Source organism: Channa argus, unplaced genomic scaffold, assembly GCF_033026475.1.
Source record: "Channa argus isolate prfri unplaced genomic scaffold, Channa argus male v1.0 Contig044, whole genome shotgun sequence".
In the NCBI taxonomy this organism is placed as follows: Eukaryota; Metazoa; Chordata; class Actinopteri; order Anabantiformes; family Channidae; genus Channa; species Channa argus.
The window spans coordinates 245,476-261,301 of NW_027125263.1; the positions used below are offsets into that span (position 1 = coordinate 245,476).

The 15,826-nt window shown below is 41.8% G+C and overlaps 16 pseudogenes; all 16 read right to left on the reverse strand.

Moving 5' to 3' along the window:
- Nucleotides 1–293: 293 nt before the first annotated feature.
- Nucleotides 294–412, reverse strand: LOC137119109 (5S ribosomal RNA; annotated as a pseudogene).
- Nucleotides 413–1,256: 844 nt separating this feature from the next.
- On the reverse strand, nt 1,257–1,375 carry LOC137119104 (5S ribosomal RNA; annotated as a pseudogene).
- Nucleotides 1,376–2,242: 867 nt separating this feature from the next.
- On the reverse strand, nt 2,243–2,361 carry LOC137119099 (5S ribosomal RNA; annotated as a pseudogene).
- Nucleotides 2,362–3,218: 857 nt separating this feature from the next.
- LOC137119108 (5S ribosomal RNA) lies at nt 3,219–3,337 on the reverse strand (annotated as a pseudogene).
- An 857-nt stretch (nt 3,338–4,194) lies between these two features.
- On the reverse strand, nt 4,195–4,313 carry LOC137119090 (5S ribosomal RNA; annotated as a pseudogene).
- Nucleotides 4,314–5,170: 857 nt separating this feature from the next.
- On the reverse strand, nt 5,171–5,289 carry LOC137119067 (5S ribosomal RNA; annotated as a pseudogene).
- Nucleotides 5,290–6,133: 844 nt separating this feature from the next.
- Nucleotides 6,134–6,252, reverse strand: LOC137119070 (5S ribosomal RNA; annotated as a pseudogene).
- Nucleotides 6,253–7,119: 867 nt separating this feature from the next.
- Nucleotides 7,120–7,238, reverse strand: LOC137119100 (5S ribosomal RNA; annotated as a pseudogene).
- Nucleotides 7,239–8,105: 867 nt separating this feature from the next.
- On the reverse strand, nt 8,106–8,224 carry LOC137119071 (5S ribosomal RNA; annotated as a pseudogene).
- Nucleotides 8,225–9,081: 857 nt separating this feature from the next.
- On the reverse strand, nt 9,082–9,200 carry LOC137119097 (5S ribosomal RNA; annotated as a pseudogene).
- An 857-nt stretch (nt 9,201–10,057) lies between these two features.
- On the reverse strand, nt 10,058–10,176 carry LOC137119110 (5S ribosomal RNA; annotated as a pseudogene).
- Nucleotides 10,177–11,020: 844 nt separating this feature from the next.
- Nucleotides 11,021–11,139, reverse strand: LOC137119072 (5S ribosomal RNA; annotated as a pseudogene).
- An 867-nt stretch (nt 11,140–12,006) lies between these two features.
- Nucleotides 12,007–12,125, reverse strand: LOC137119107 (5S ribosomal RNA; annotated as a pseudogene).
- An 867-nt stretch (nt 12,126–12,992) lies between these two features.
- On the reverse strand, nt 12,993–13,111 carry LOC137119050 (5S ribosomal RNA; annotated as a pseudogene).
- An 867-nt stretch (nt 13,112–13,978) lies between these two features.
- Nucleotides 13,979–14,097, reverse strand: LOC137119066 (5S ribosomal RNA; annotated as a pseudogene).
- An 867-nt stretch (nt 14,098–14,964) lies between these two features.
- LOC137119106 (5S ribosomal RNA) lies at nt 14,965–15,083 on the reverse strand (annotated as a pseudogene).
- Between the last annotated feature and the right edge of the window lie 743 nt (nt 15,084–15,826).

Below are 15,826 nucleotides of genomic sequence, written 5' to 3' on the forward strand. Positions count from 1 at the left end.
GTTGGGAACCGTACTTTTAAAACTCCAGGAAGTGTAGGATGGACCAATCAGCTTCCTGTACTTCCCCCCAATCCGGCCAAACAGGCAGGGCACCTATAAGAACAAGAAAATAAAAACAACACATATGGCCAGGACCGTAACATGGTCTATTAGTAATGAAGCACGATGGTTGACAAACCAATAAAGTAGCAAAACAGCAATGAAAGAACAATATTTGATGAAAATATAGAACAATTTCTATGAATAAATAGGCAGTAACACCAGCTTGTGCTGCCCGTAAACCCAAGCAAAGAAGCTTACAGCACGTAGTATTCCCAGGCGGTCTTCCTACCAAGTACTAACAAGGCCCGGCCCTATTTGGCTGCCGAGATCGGACGGGATCGGGCGCTTAGAGAGCGGTGTGGCCGTAAGCTGCATTTGACATCATCAACAGCTCTTAAAAACGCTGGAGAAGCAGAATGCATGACACTTGCTAAGAAGAAGATAAATGTGGCAAAGTACAAAGTACTATAACTGTACTGGTCTGTTACGCCCCTGTCTAGGGGGTCAGGGTGCAACATACAAAGATAAATTAGCATGTTCCCTCTCCGATCCCCAAACCAAAATCCAGGGTCGAGATGTTCCAACAGAATGATATTTATTTTAAACGAAAGAAAGTGTCAAACAAAACATGACACCAACTTAATAAACAAAATAAGCCATTTCCCACAGAAAGTGCTAGCTAGCCTGATAGAAATAAACAAACCAAAAGACAGTCGCTAACCCTAACTCCCTAATGTGAAAACAAGAGAAAACAATCAAAAGAAAATGGCAGTCCACCCCTACAGATTTAATACTATTTACAAAATATACAATTTATAAACAAAACCACGGCACAAAACCTAACAATTCAAAAATGCTAAATAAGGTTTGGAAACCAAGAACAGCAAACAGGTGCTGATGCCAGAAAGAGCCTCGCTAGCTGTTGGGAACCGTACTTTTAAAACTCCAGGAAGTGTAGGATGGACCAATCAGCTTCCTGTACTGCCCCCCAATCCGGCCAATCAGGCAGGGCACCTATAAGAACAAGAAAATGAAAACAACACATATGGCCCGGACCGTAACATGGTCTATTAGTAATGAAGCACGATGGTTGACAAACCAATAAAGTAGCAAAACAGCAATGAAAGAACAAAATTTGATGAAAATATAGAACAATTTCTATGAATAAATAGGCAGTAACACCAGCTTGTGCTGCCCGTAAACCCAAGCAAAAAAGCTTACAGCACCTGATATTCCCAGGCGGTCTTCCTACCAAGTACTAACCAGGCCCGGCTCTATTTGGCTGCCGAGATCGGACTAGATCGGGCGCTTAGAGAGCGGTGTGGCCGTAAGCTGCATTTGACATCATCAACAGCTCTTAAAAACGCTGGAGAAGCAGAATGCATGACACTTGCTAAGAAGAAGATAAATGTGGCAAAGTACAAAGTACTATAACTGTACTGGTCTGTTACGCCCCTGTCTAGGGGGTCAGGGTGCAACATACAAAGATAAATTAGCATGTTCCCTCTCCGATCCCCAAACCAAAATCCAGGGTCGAGATGTTCCAACAGAATGATATTTATTTTAAACGAAAGAAAGTGTCAAAAAAAACATGACACTACAACTCAGGGCGAACCAAGGCCAACATAATAAACAAAATAAGCCATTTCCCACAGAAAGTGCTAGCTAGCCTGATAGAAATAAACAAACCAAAAGACAGTCGCTAACCCTAACTCCCTAATGTGAAAACAAGAGAAAACAATCAAAAGAAAATGGCAGTCCACCCCTACAGATTTAATACTATTTACAAAATATATAATTTATAAACAAAACCACGGCACAAAACCTAACAATTCAAAAATGCTAAATAAGGTTTGGAAAGCAAGAACAGCAAACAGGTGCTGCTGCCAGAAAGAGCCTCGCTAGCTGTTGGGAACCGTACTTTTAAAACTCCAGGAAGTGTAGGATGGACCAATCAGCTTCCTGTACTTCCCCCAAATCCGGCCAATCAGGCAGGGCACCTATAAGAACAACAAAATAAAAACAACACATATGGCCAGGACCGTAACATGGTCTACTAGTAATGAAGCACGATGGTTGACAAACCAATAAAGTAGCAAAACAGCAATGAAAGAACAAAATTTGATGAAAATATAGAACAATTTCTATGAATAAATAGGCAGTAACACCAGCTTGTGCTGCCCGTAAACCCAAGCAAAAAAGCTTACAGCACCTGGTATTCCCAGGCGGTCTTCCTACCAAGTACTAACCAGGCCCGGCTCTATTTGGCTGCCGAGATCGGACCAGATCGGGCGCTTAGAGAGCGGTGTGGCCGTAAGCTGCATTTGACATCATCAACAGCTCTTAAAAACGCTGGAGAAGCAGAATGCATGACACTTGCTAAGAAGAAGATAAATGTGGCAAAGTACAAAGTACTATAACTGTACTGGTCTGTTACGCCCCTGTCTAGGGGGTCAGGGTGCAACATACAAAGATAAATTAGCATGTTCCCTCTCCGATCCCCAAACCAAAATCCAGGATCGAGATGTTCCAACAGAATGATATTTATTTTAAACGAAAGAAAGTGTCAAACAAAACATGACACTACAACTCAGGGCGAACCAAGGCCAACATAATAAACAAAATAAGCCATTTCCCACAGAAAGTGCTAGCTAGCCTGATAGAAATAAACAAACCAAAAGACAGTCGCTAACCCTAACTCGATAATGTGAAAACAGTCCAAAGAAAATGGCAGTTCACCCCTACAGATTTAATACTATTTACAAAATATACAATTTATAAACAAAACCACGGCACAAAACCTAACAATTCAAAAATGCTAAATAAGGTTTGGAAACCAAGAACAGCAAACAGGTGCTGATGCCAGAAAGAGCCTCGCTAGCTGTTGGGAACCGTACTTTTAAAACTCCAGGAAGTGTAGGATGGACCAATCAGCTTCCTGTACTGCCCCCCAATCCGGCCAATCAGGCAGGGCACCTATAAGAACAAGAAAATAAAAACAACACATATGGCCAGGACCGTAACATGGTCTACTAGTAATGAAGCACGATGGTTGGCAAACCAATAAAGTAGCAAAACAGCAATGAAAGAACAAAATTTGATGAAAATATAGAACAATTTCTATGAATAAATAGGCAGTAACACCAGCTTGTGCTGCCCGTAAACCCAAGCAAAGAAGCTTACAGCACGTGGTATTCCCAGGCGGTCTTCCTACCAAGTACTAACAAGGCCCGGCCCTACTTGGCTGCCGAGATCGGACGGGATCGGGCGCTTAGAGAGCGGTGTGGCCGTAAGCTGCATTTGACATCATCAACAGCTCTTAAAAACGCTGGAGAAGCAGAATGCATGACACTTGCTAAGAAGAAGATAAATGTGGCAAAGTACAAAGTACTATAACTGTACTGGTCTGTTACGCCCCTGTCTAGGGGGTCAGGGTGCAACATACAAAGATAAATTAGCATGTTCCCTCTCCGATCCCCAAACCAAAATCCAGGATCGAGATGTTCCAACAGAATGATATTTATTTTAAACGAAAGAAAGTGTCAAACAAAACATGACACTACAACTCAGGGCGAACCAAGGCCAACATAATAAACAAAATAAGCCATTTCCCACAGAAAGTGCTAGCTAGCCTGATAGAAAAAAACAAACCAAAAGACAGTCGCTAACCCTAACTCCCTAATGTGAAAACAGTCCAAAGAAAATGGCAGTTCACCCCTACAGATTTAATACTATTTACAAAATATACAATTTATAAACAAAACCACGGCACAAAACCTAACAATTCAAAAATGCTAAATAAGGTTTGGAAACCAAGAACAGCAAACAGGTGCTGATGCCAGAAAGAGCCTCGCTAGCTGTTGGGAACCGTACTTTTAAAACTCCAGGAAGTGTAGGATGGACCAATCAGCTTCCTGTACTGCCCCCCAATCCGGCCAATCAGGCAGGGCACCTATAAGAACAAGAAAATAAAAACAACACATATGGCCAGGACCGTAACATGGTCTACTAGTAATGAAGCACGATGGTTGGCAAACCAATAAAGTAGCAAAACAGCAATGAAAGAACAAAATTTGATGAAAATATAGAACAATTTCTATGAATAAATAGGCAGTAACACCAGCTTGTGCTGCCCGTAAACCCAAGCAAAAAAGCTTACAGCACCTGGTATTCCCAGGCGGTCTTCCTACCAAGTACTAACCAGGCCCGGCCCTATTTGGCTGCCGAGATCGGATGAGATCGGGCGCTTAGAGAGCGGTGTGGCCGTAAGCTGCATTTGACATCATCAACAGCTCTTAAAAACGCTGGAGAAGCAGAATGCATGACACTTGCTAAGAAGAAGATAAATGTGGCAAAGTACAAAGTACTATAACTGTACTGGTCTGTTACGCCCCTGTCTAGGGGATCAGGGTGCAACATACAAAGATAAATTAGCATGTTCCCTCTCCGATCCCCAAACCAAAATCCAGGATCGAGATGTTCCAACAGAATGATATTTATTTTAAACGAAAGAAAGTGTCAAACAAAACATGACACTACAACTCAGGGCGAACCAAGGCCAACATAATAAACAAAATAAGCCATTTCCCACAGAAAGTGCTAGCTAGCCTGATAGAAATAAACAAACCAAAAGACAGTCGCTAACCCTAACTCCCTAATGTGAAAACAGTCCAAAGAAAATGGCAGTTCACCCCTACAGATTTAATACTATTTACAAAATATACAATTTATAAACAAAACCACGGCACAAAACCTAACAATTCAAAAATGCTAAATAAGGTTTGGAAAGCAAGAACAGCAAACAGGTGCTGCTGCCAGAAAGAGCCTCGCTAGCTGTTGGGAACCGTACTTTTAAAACTCCAGGAAGTGTAGGATGGACCAATCAGCTTCCTGTACTTCCCCCAAATCCGGCCAATCAGGCAGGGCACCTATAAGAACAACAAAATAAAAACAACACATATGGCCAGGACCGTAACATGGTCTACTAGTAATGAAGCACGATGGTTGACAAACCAATAAAGTAGCAAAACAGCAATGAAAGAACAAAATTTGATGAAAATATAGAACAATTTCTATGAATAAATAGGCAGTAACACCAGCTTGTGCTGCCCGTAAACCCAAGCAAAAAAGCTTACAGCACCTGGTATTCCCAGGCGGTCTTCCTACCAAGTACTAACCAGGCCCGGCTCTATTTGGCTGCCGAGATCGGACGAGATCGGGCGCTTAGAGAGCGGTGTGGCCGTAAGCTGCATTTGACATCATCAACAGCTCTTAAAAACGCTGGAGAAGCAGAATGCATGACACTTGCTAAGAAGAAGATAAATGTGGCAAAGTACAAAGTACTATAACTGTACTGGTCTGTTACGCCCCTGTCTAGGGGGTCAGGGTGCAACATACAAAGATAAATTAGCATGTTCCCTCTCCGATCCCCAAACCAAAATCCAGGGTCGAGATGTTCCAACAGAATGATATTTATTTTAAACGAAAGAAAGTGTCAAACAAAACAACACACCAACTTAATAAACAAAATAAGCCATTTCCCACAGAAAGTGCTAGCTAGCCTGATAGAAATAAACAAACCAAAAGACAGTCGCTAACCCTAACTCCCTAATGTGAAAACAAGAGAAAACAATCAAAAGAAAATGGCAGTCCACCCCTACAGATTTAATACTATTTACAAAATATACAATTTATAAACAAAACCACGGCACAAAACCTAACAATTCAAAAATGCTAAATAAGGTTTGGAAACCAAGAACAGCAAACAGGTGCTGATGCCAGAAAGAGCCTCGCTAGCTGTTGGGAACCGTACTTTTAAAACTCCAGGAAGTGTAGGATGGACCAATCAGCTTCCTGTACTGCCCCCCAATCCGGCCAATCAGGCAGGGCACCTATAAGAACAAGAAAATGAAAACAACACATATGGCCCGGACCGTAACATGGTCTATTAGTAATGAAGCACGATGGTTGACAAACCAATAAAGTAGCAAAACAGCAATGAAAGAACAAAATTTGATGAAAATATAGAACAATTTCTATGAATAAATAGGCAGTAACACCAGCTTGTGCTGCCCGTAAACCCAAGCAAAAAAGCTTACAGCACCTGGTATTCCCAGGCGGTCTTCCTACCAAGTACTAACCAGGCCCGGCTCTATTTGGCTGCCGAGATCGGACGAGATCGGGCGCTTAGAGAGCGGTGTGGCCGTAAGCTGCATTTGACATCATCAACAGCTCTTAAAAACGCTGGAGAAGCAGAATGCATGACACTTGCTAAGAAGAAGATAAATGTGGCAAAGTACAAAGTACTATAACTGTACTGGTCTGTTACGCCCCTGTCTAGGGGGTCAGGGTGCAACATACAAAGATAAATTAGCATGTTCCCTCTCCGATCCCCAAACCAAAATCCAGGGTCGAGATGTTCCAACAGAATGATATTTATTTTAAACGAAAGAAAGTGTCAAAAAAAACATGACACTACAACTCAGGGCGAACCAAGGCCAACATAATAAACAAAATAAGCCATTTCCCACAGAAAGTGCTAGCTAGCCTGATAGAAATAAACAAACCAAAAGACAGTCGCTAACCCTAACTCCCTAATGTGAAAACAAGAGAAAACAATCAAAAGAAAATGGCAGTCCACCCCTACAGATTTAATACTATTTACAAAATATATAATTTATAAACAAAACCACGGCACAAAACCTAACAATTCAAAAATGCTAAATAAGGTTTGGAAAGCAAGAACAGCAAACAGGTGCTGCTGCCAGAAAGAGCCTCGCTAGCTGTTGGGAACCGTACTTTTAAAACTCCAGGAAGTGTAGGATGGACCAATCAGCTTCCTGTACTTCCCCCAAATCCGGCCAATCAGGCAGGGCACCTATAAGAACAACAAAATAAAAACAACACATATGGCCAGGACCGTAACATGGTCTACTAGTAATGAAGCACGATGGTTGACAAACCAATAAAGTAGCAAAACAGCAATGAAAGAACAAAATTTGATGAAAATATAGAACAATTTCTATGAATAAATAGGCAGTAACACCAGCTTGTGCTGCCCGTAAACCCAAGCAAAAAAGCTTACAGCACCTGGTATTCCCAGGCGGTCTTCCTACCAAGTACTAACCAGGCCCGGCTCTATTTGGCTGCCGAGATCGGACCAGATCGGGCGCTTAGAGAGCGGTGTGGCCGTAAGCTGCATTTGACATCATCAACAGCTCTTAAAAACGCTGGAGAAGCAGAATGCATGACACTTGCTAAGAAGAAGATAAATGTGGCAAAGTACAAAGTACTATAACTGTACTGGTCTGTTACGCCCCTGTCTAGGGGGTCAGGGTGCAACATACAAAGATAAATTAGCATGTTCCCTCTCCGATCCCCAAACCAAAATCCAGGATCGAGATGTTCCAACAGAATGATATTTATTTTAAACGAAAGAAAGTGTCAAACAAAACATGACACTACAACTCAGGGCGAACCAAGGCCAACATAATAAACAAATTAAGCCATTTCCCACAGAAAGTGCTAGCTAGCCTGATAGAAATAAACAAACCAAAAGATAGTCGCTAACCCTAACTCCCTAATGTGAAAACAAGAGAAAACAATCAAAAGAAAATGGCTGTTCACCCCTACAGATTTAATACTATTTACAAAATATACAATTTATAAACAAAACCACGGCACAAAACCTAACAATTCAAAAATGCTAAATAATGTTTGGAAACCAAGAACAGCAAACAGGTGCTGCTGCCAGAAAGAGCCTCGCTAGCTATTGGGAACCGTACTTTTAAAACTCCAGGAAGTGTAGGATGGACCAATCAGCTTCCTGTACTTCCCCCAAATCCGGCCAATCAGGCAGGGCACCTCTAAGAACAACAAAATAAAAACAACACATATGGCCAGGACCGTAACATGGTCTACTAGTAATGAAGCACGATGGTTGACAAACCAATAAAGTAGCAAAACAGCAATGAAAGAACAAAATTTGATGAAAATATAGAACAATTTCTATGAATAAATAGGCAGTAACACCAGCTTGTGCTGCCCGTAAACCCAAGCAAAAAAGCTTACAGCACCTGGTATTCCCAGGCGGTCTTCCTACCAAGTACTAACCAGGCCCGGCTCTATTTGGCTGCCGAGATCGGACGAGATCGGGCGCTTAGAGAGCGGTGTGGCCGTAAGCTGCATTTGACATCATCAACAGCTCTTAAAAACGCTGGAGAAGCAGAATGCATGACACTTGCTAAGAAGAAGATAAATGTGGCAAAGTACAAAGTACTATAACTGTACTGGTCTGTTACGCCCCTGTCTAGGGGGTCAGGGTGCAACATACAAAGATAAATTAGCATGTTCCCTCTCCGATCCCCAAACCAAAATCCAGGATCGAGATGTTCCAACAGAATGATATTTATTTTAAACGAAAGAAAGTGTCAAACAAAACATGACACTACAACTCAGGGCGAACCAAGGCCAACATAATAAACAAAATAAGCCATTTCCCACAGAAAGTGCTAGCTAGCCTGATAGAAATAAACAAACCAAAAGACAGTCGCTAACCCTAACTCCCTAATGTGAAAACAGTCCAAAGAAAATGGCAGTTCACCCCTACAGATTTAATACTATTTACAAAATATACAATTTATAAACAAAACCACGGCACAAAACCTAACAATTCAAAAATGCTAAATAAGGTTTGGAAAGCAAGAACAGCAAACAGGTGCTGCTGCCAGAAAGAGCCTCGCTAGCTGTTGGGAACCGTACTTTTAAAACTCCAGGAAGTGTAGGATGGACCAATCAGCTTCCTGTACTTCCCCCAAATCCGGCCAATCAGGCAGGGCACCTATAAGAACAACAAAATAAAAACAACACATATGGCCAGGACCGTAACATGGTCTACTAGTAATGAAGCACGATGGTTGACAAACCAATAAAGTAGCAAAACAGCAATGAAAGAACAAAATTTGATGAAAATATAGAACAATTTCTATGAATAAATAGGCAGTAACACCAGCTTGTGCTGCCCGTAAACCCAAGCAAAAAAGCTTACAGCACCTGGTATTCCCAGGCGGTCTTCCTACCAAGTACTAACCAGGCCTGGCTCTATTTGGCTGCCGAGATCGGACGAGATCGGGCGCTTAGAGAGCGGTGTGGCCGTAAGCTGCATTTGACATCATCAACAGCTCTTAAAAACGCTGGAAAAGCAGAATGCATGACACTTGCTAAGAAGAAGATAAATGTGGCAAAGTACAAAGTACTATAACTGTACTGGTCTGTTACGCCCCTGTCTAGGGGGTCAGGGTGCAACATACAAAGATAAGTTAGCATGTTCCCTCTCCGATCCCCAAACCAAAATCCAGGATCGAGATGTTCCAACAGAATGATATTTATTTTAAACGAAAGAAAGTGTCAAACAAAACATGACACTACAACTCAGGGCGAACCAAGGCCAACATAATAAACAAAATAAGCCATTTCCCACAGAAAGTGCTAGCTATCCTGATAGAAATAAACAAACCAAAAGACAGTCGCTAACCCTAACTCCCTAATGTGAAAACAGTCCAAAGAAAATGGCAGTCCACCCCTACAGATTTAATACTATTTACAAAATATACAATTTATAAACAAAACCACGGCACAAAACCTAACAATTCAAAAATGCTAAATAAGGTTTGGAAAGCAAGAACAGCAAACAGGTGCTGCTGCCAGAAAGAGCCTCGCTAGCTGTTGGGAACCGTACTTTTAAAACTCCAGGAAGTGTAGGATGGACCAATCAGCTTCCTGTACTTCCCCCCAATCCGGCCAAACAGGCAGGGCACCTATAAGAACAAGAAAATAAAAACAACACATATGGCCAGGACCGTAACATGGTCTATTAGTAATGAAGCACGATGGTTGACAAACCAATAAAGTAGCAAAACAGCAATGAAAGAACAAAATTTGATGAAAATATAGAACAATTTCTATGAATAAATAGGCAGTAACACCAGCTTGTGCTGCCCGTAAACCCAAGCAAAGAAGCTTACAGCACGTAGTATTCCCAGGCGGTCTTCCTACCAAGTACTAACAAGGCCCGGCCCTATTTGGCTGCCGAGATCGGACGGGATCGGGCGCTTAGAGAGCGGTGTGGCCGTAAGCTGCATTTGACATCATCAACAGCTCTTAAAAACGCTGGAGAAGCAGAATGCATGACACTTGCTAAGAAGAAGATAAATGTGGCAAAGTACAAAGTACTATAACTGTACTGGTCTGTTACGCCCCTGTCTAGGGGGTCAGGGTGCAACATACAAAGATAAATTAGCATGTTCCCTCTCCGATCCCCAAACCAAAATCCAGGGTCGAGATGTTCCAACAGAATTATATTTATTTTAAACGAAAGAAAGTGTCAAACAAAACATGACACCAACTTAATAAACAAAATAAGCCATTTCCCACAGAAAGTGCTAGCTAGCCTGATAGAAATAAACAAACCAAAAGACAGTCGCTAACCCTAACTCCCTAATGTGAAAACAAGAGAAAACAATCAAAAGAAAATGGCAGTCCACCCCTACAGATTTAATACTATTTACAAAATATACAATTTATAAACAAAACCACGGCACAAAACCTAACAATTCAAAAATGCTAAATAAGGTTTGGAAACCAAGAACAGCAAACAGGTGCTGATGCCAGAAAGAGCCTCGCTAGCTGTTGGGAACCGTACTTTTAAAACTCCAGGAAGTGTAGGATGGACCAATCAGCTTCCTGTACTGCCCCCCAATCCGGCCAATCAGGCAGGGCACCTATAAGAACAAGAAAATGAAAACAACACATATGGCCCGGACCGTAACATGGTCTATTAGTAATGAAGCACGATGGTTGACAAACCAATAAAGTAGCAAAACAGCAATGAAAGAACAAAATTTGATGAAAATATAGAACAATTTCTATGAATAAATAGGCAGTAACACCAGCTTGTGCTGCCCGTAAACCCAAGCAAAAAAGCTTACAGCACCTGGTATTCCCAGGCGGTCTTCCTACCAAGTACTAACCAGGCCCGGCTCTATTTGGCTGCCGAGATCGGACGAGATCGGGCGCTTAGAGAGCGGTGTGGCCGTAAGCTGCATTTGACATCATCAACAGCTCTTAAAAACGCTGGAGAAGCAGAATGCATGACACTTGCTAAGAAGAAGATAAATGTGGCAAAGTACAAAGTACTATAACTGTACTGGTCTGTTACGCCCCTGTCTAGGGGGTCAGGGTGCAACATACAAAGATAAATTAGCATGTTCCCTCTCCGATCCCCAAACCAAAATCCAGGGTCGAGATGTTCCAACAGAATGATATTTATTTTAAACGAAAGAAAGTGTCAAAAAAAACATGACACTACAACTCAGGGCGAACCAAGGCCAACATAATAAACAAAATAAGCCATTTCCCACAGAAAGTGCTAGCTAGCCTGATAGAAATAAACAAACCAAAAGACAGTCGCTAACCCTAACTCCCTAATGTGAAAACAAGAGAAAACAATCAAAAGAAAATGGCAGTCCACCCCTACAGATTTAATACTATTTACAAAATATATAATTTATAAACAAAACCACGGCACAAAACCTAACAATTCAAAAATGCTAAATAAGGTTTGGAAAGCAAGAACAGCAAACAGGTGCTGCTGCCAGAAAGAGCCTCGCTAGCTGTTGGGAACCGTACTTTTAAAACTCCAGGAAGTGTAGGATGGACCAATCAGCTTCCTGTACTTCCCCCAAATCCGGCCAATCAGGCAGGGCACCTATAAGAACAACAAAATAAAAACAACACATATGGCCAGGACCGTAACATGGTCTACTAGTAATGAAGCACGATGGTTGACAAACCAATAAAGTAGCAAAACAGCAATGAAAGAACAAAATTTGATGAAAATATAGAACAATTTCTATGAATAAATAGGCAGTAACACCAGCTTGTGCTGCCCGTAAACCCAAGCAAAAAAGCTTACAGCACCTGGTATTCCCAGGCGGTCTTCCTACCAAGTACTAACCAGGCCCGGCTCTATTTGGCTGCCGAGATCGGACCAGATCGGGCGCTTAGAGAGCGATGTGGCCGTAAGCTGCATTTGACATCATCAACAGCTCTTAAAAACGCTGGAGAAGCAGAATGCATGACACTTGCTAAGAAGAAGATAAATGTGGCAAAGTACAAAGTACTATAACTGTACTGGTCTGTTACGCCCCTGTCTAGGGGGTCAGGGTGCAACATACAAAGATAAATTAGCATGTTCCCTCTCCGATCCCCAAACCAAAATCCAGGATCGAGATGTTCCAACAGAATGATATTTATTTTAAACGAAAGAAAGTGTCAAACAAAACATGACACTACAACTCAGGGCGAACCAAGGCCAACATAATAAACAAAATAAGCCATTTCCCACAGAAAGTGCTAGCTAGCCTGATAGAAATAAACAAACCAAAAGACAGTCGCTAACCCTAACTCCCTAATGTGAAAACAAGAGAAAACAATCAAAAGAAAATGGCAGTCCACCCCTACAGATTTAATACTATTTACAAAATATACAATTTATAAACAAAACCACGGCACAAAACCTAACAATTCAAAAATGCTAAATAAGGTTTGGAAACCAAGAACAGCAAACAGGTGCTGATGCCAGAAAGAGCCTCGCTAGCTGTTGGGAACCGTACTTTTAAAACTCCAGGAAGTGTAGGATGGACCAATCAGCTTCCTGTACTTCCCCCAAATCCGGCCAATCAGGCAGGGCACCTCTAAGAACAACAAAATAAAAACAACACATATGGCCAGGACCGTAACATGGTCTACTAGTAATGAAGCATGATGGTTGACAAACCAACAAAGTAGCAAAACAGCAATGAAAGAACAAAATTTGATGAAAATATAGAACAATTTCTATGAATAAATAGGAAGTAACACCAGCTTGTGCTGCCCGTAAACCCAAGCAAAAAAGCTTACAGCACCTGGTATTCCCAGGCGGTCTTCCTACCAAGTACTAACCAGGCCCGGCTCTATTTGGCTGCCGAGATCGGATGAGATCGGGCGCTTAGAGAGCGGTGTGGCCGTAAGCTGCATTTGACATCATCAACAGCTCTTAAAAACGCTGGAGAAGCAGAATGCATGACACTTGCTAAGAAGAAGATAAATGTGGCAAAGTACAAAGTACTATAACTGTACTGGTCTGTTACGCCCCTGTCTAGGGGGTCAGGGTGCAACATACAAAGATAAATTAGCATGTTCCCTCTCCGATCCCCAAACCAAAATCCAGGATCGAGATGTTCCAACAGAATGATATTTATTTTAAACGAAAGAAAGTGTCAAACAAAACATGACACTACAACTCAGGGCGAACCAAGGCCAACATAATAAACAAAATAAGCCATTTCCCACAGAAAGTGCTAGCTAGCCTGATAGAAATAAACAAACCAAAAGACAGTCGCTAACCCTAACTCCCTAATGTGAAAACAAGAGAAAACAATCAAAAGAAAATGGCAGTCCACCCCTACAGATTTAATACTATTTACAAAATATACAATTTATAAACAAAACCACGGCACAAAACCTAACAATTCAAAAATGCTAAATAAGTTTTGGAAACCAAGAACAGCAAACAGGTGCTGATGCCAGAAAGAGCCTCGCTAGCTGTTGGGAACCGTACTTTTAAAACTCCAGGAAGTGTAGGATGGACCAATCAGCTTCCTGTACTGCCCCCCAATCCGGCCAATCAGGCAGGGCACCTATAAGAACAATAAAATAAAAACAACACAGATGGCCAGGACCGTAACATGGTCTACTAGTAATGAAGCACGATGGTTGACAAACCAATAAAGTTGCAAAACAGCAATGAAAGAACAAAATTTGATGAAAATATAGAACAATTTCTATGAATAAATAGGCAGTAACACCAGCTTGTGCTGCCCGTAAACCCAAGAAAAAAAGCTTACAGCACGTGGTATTCCCAGGCGGTCTTCCTACCAAGTACTAACCAGGCCCGGCCCTATTTGCCTGCCGAGATCGGACGGGATCCGGCGCTTAGAGAGCAGTGTGGCCGTAAGCTGCATTTGACATCATCAACAGCTCTTAAAAACGCTGGAGAAGCAGAATGCATGACACTTGCTAAGAAGAAGATAAATGTGGCAAAGTACAAAGTACTATAACTGTACTGGTCTGTTACGCCCCTGTCTAGGGGGTCAGGGTGCAACATACAAAGATAAATTAGCATGTTCCCTCTCCGATCCCCAAACCAAAATCCAGGATCGAGATGTTCCAACAGAATGATATTTATTTTAAACGAAAGAAAGTGTCAAACAAAACATGACACTACAACTCAGGGCGAACCAAGGCCAACATAATAAACAAAATAAGCCATTTCCCACAGAAAGTGCTAGCTAGCCTGATAGAAATAAACAAACCAAAAGACAGTCGCTAACCCTAACTCCCTAATGTGAAAACAAGAGAAAACAATCAAAAGAAAATGGCAGTCCACCCCTACAGATTTAATACTATTTACAAAATATACAATTTATAAACAAAACCACGGCACAAAACCTAACAATTCAAAAATGCTAAATAAGGTTTGGAAACCAAGAACAGCAAACAGGCGCTGATGCCAGAAAGAGCCTCGCTAGCTGTTGGGAACCGTACTTTTAAAACTCCAGGAAGTGTAGGATGGACCAATCAGCTTCCTGTACTGCCCCCCAATCCGGCCAATCAGGCAGGGCACCTATAAGAACAATAAAATAAAAACAACACATATGGCCAGGACCGTAACATGGTCTACTAGTAATGAAGCACGATGGTTGACAAACCAATAAAGTTGCAAAACAGCAATGAAAGAACAAAATTTGATGAAAATATAGAACAATTTCTATGAATAAATAGGCAGTAACACCAGCTTGTGCTGCCCGTAAACCCAAGCAAAAAAGCTTACAGCACGTGGTATTCCCAGGCGGTCTTCCTACCAAGTACTAACCAGGCCCGGCCCTATTTGGCTGCCGAGATCGGACGGGATCGGGCGCTTAGAGAGCAGTGTGGCCGTAAGCTGCATTTGACATCATCAACAGCTCTTAAAAACGCTGGAGAAGCAGAATGCATGACACTTGCTAAGAAGAAGATAAATGTGGCAAAGTACAAAGTACTATAACTGTACTGGTCTGTTACGCCCCTGTCTAGGGGGTCAGGGTGCAACATACAAAGATAAATTAGCATGTTCCCTCTCCGATCCCCAAACCAAAATCCAGGATCGAGATGTTCCAACAGAATGATATTTATTTTAAACGAAAGAAAGTGTCAAACAAAACATGACACTACAACTCAGGGCGAACCAAGGCCAACATAATAAACAAAATAAGCCATTTCCCACAGAAAGTGCTAGCTAGCCTGATAGAAATAAACAAACCAAAAGACAGTCGCTAACCCTAACTCCCTAATGTGAAAACAATCCAAAGAAAATGGCTGTTCACCCCTACAGATTTAATACTATTTACAAAATATACAATTTATAAACAAAACCACGGCACAAAACCTAACAATTCAAAAATGCTAAATAAGGTTTGGAAACCAAGAACAGCAAACAGGTGCTGATGCCAGAAAGAGCCTCGCTAGCTGTTGGGAACCGTACTTTAAAAATTCCAGGAAGTGTAGGATGGACCAATCAGCTTCCTGTACTGCCCCCCAATCCGGCCAATCAGGCAGGGCACCTATAAGAACAAGAAAATAAAAACAACACATATGGCCAGGACCGTAACATGGTCTACTAGTAATGAAGCACGATGGTTGGCAAACC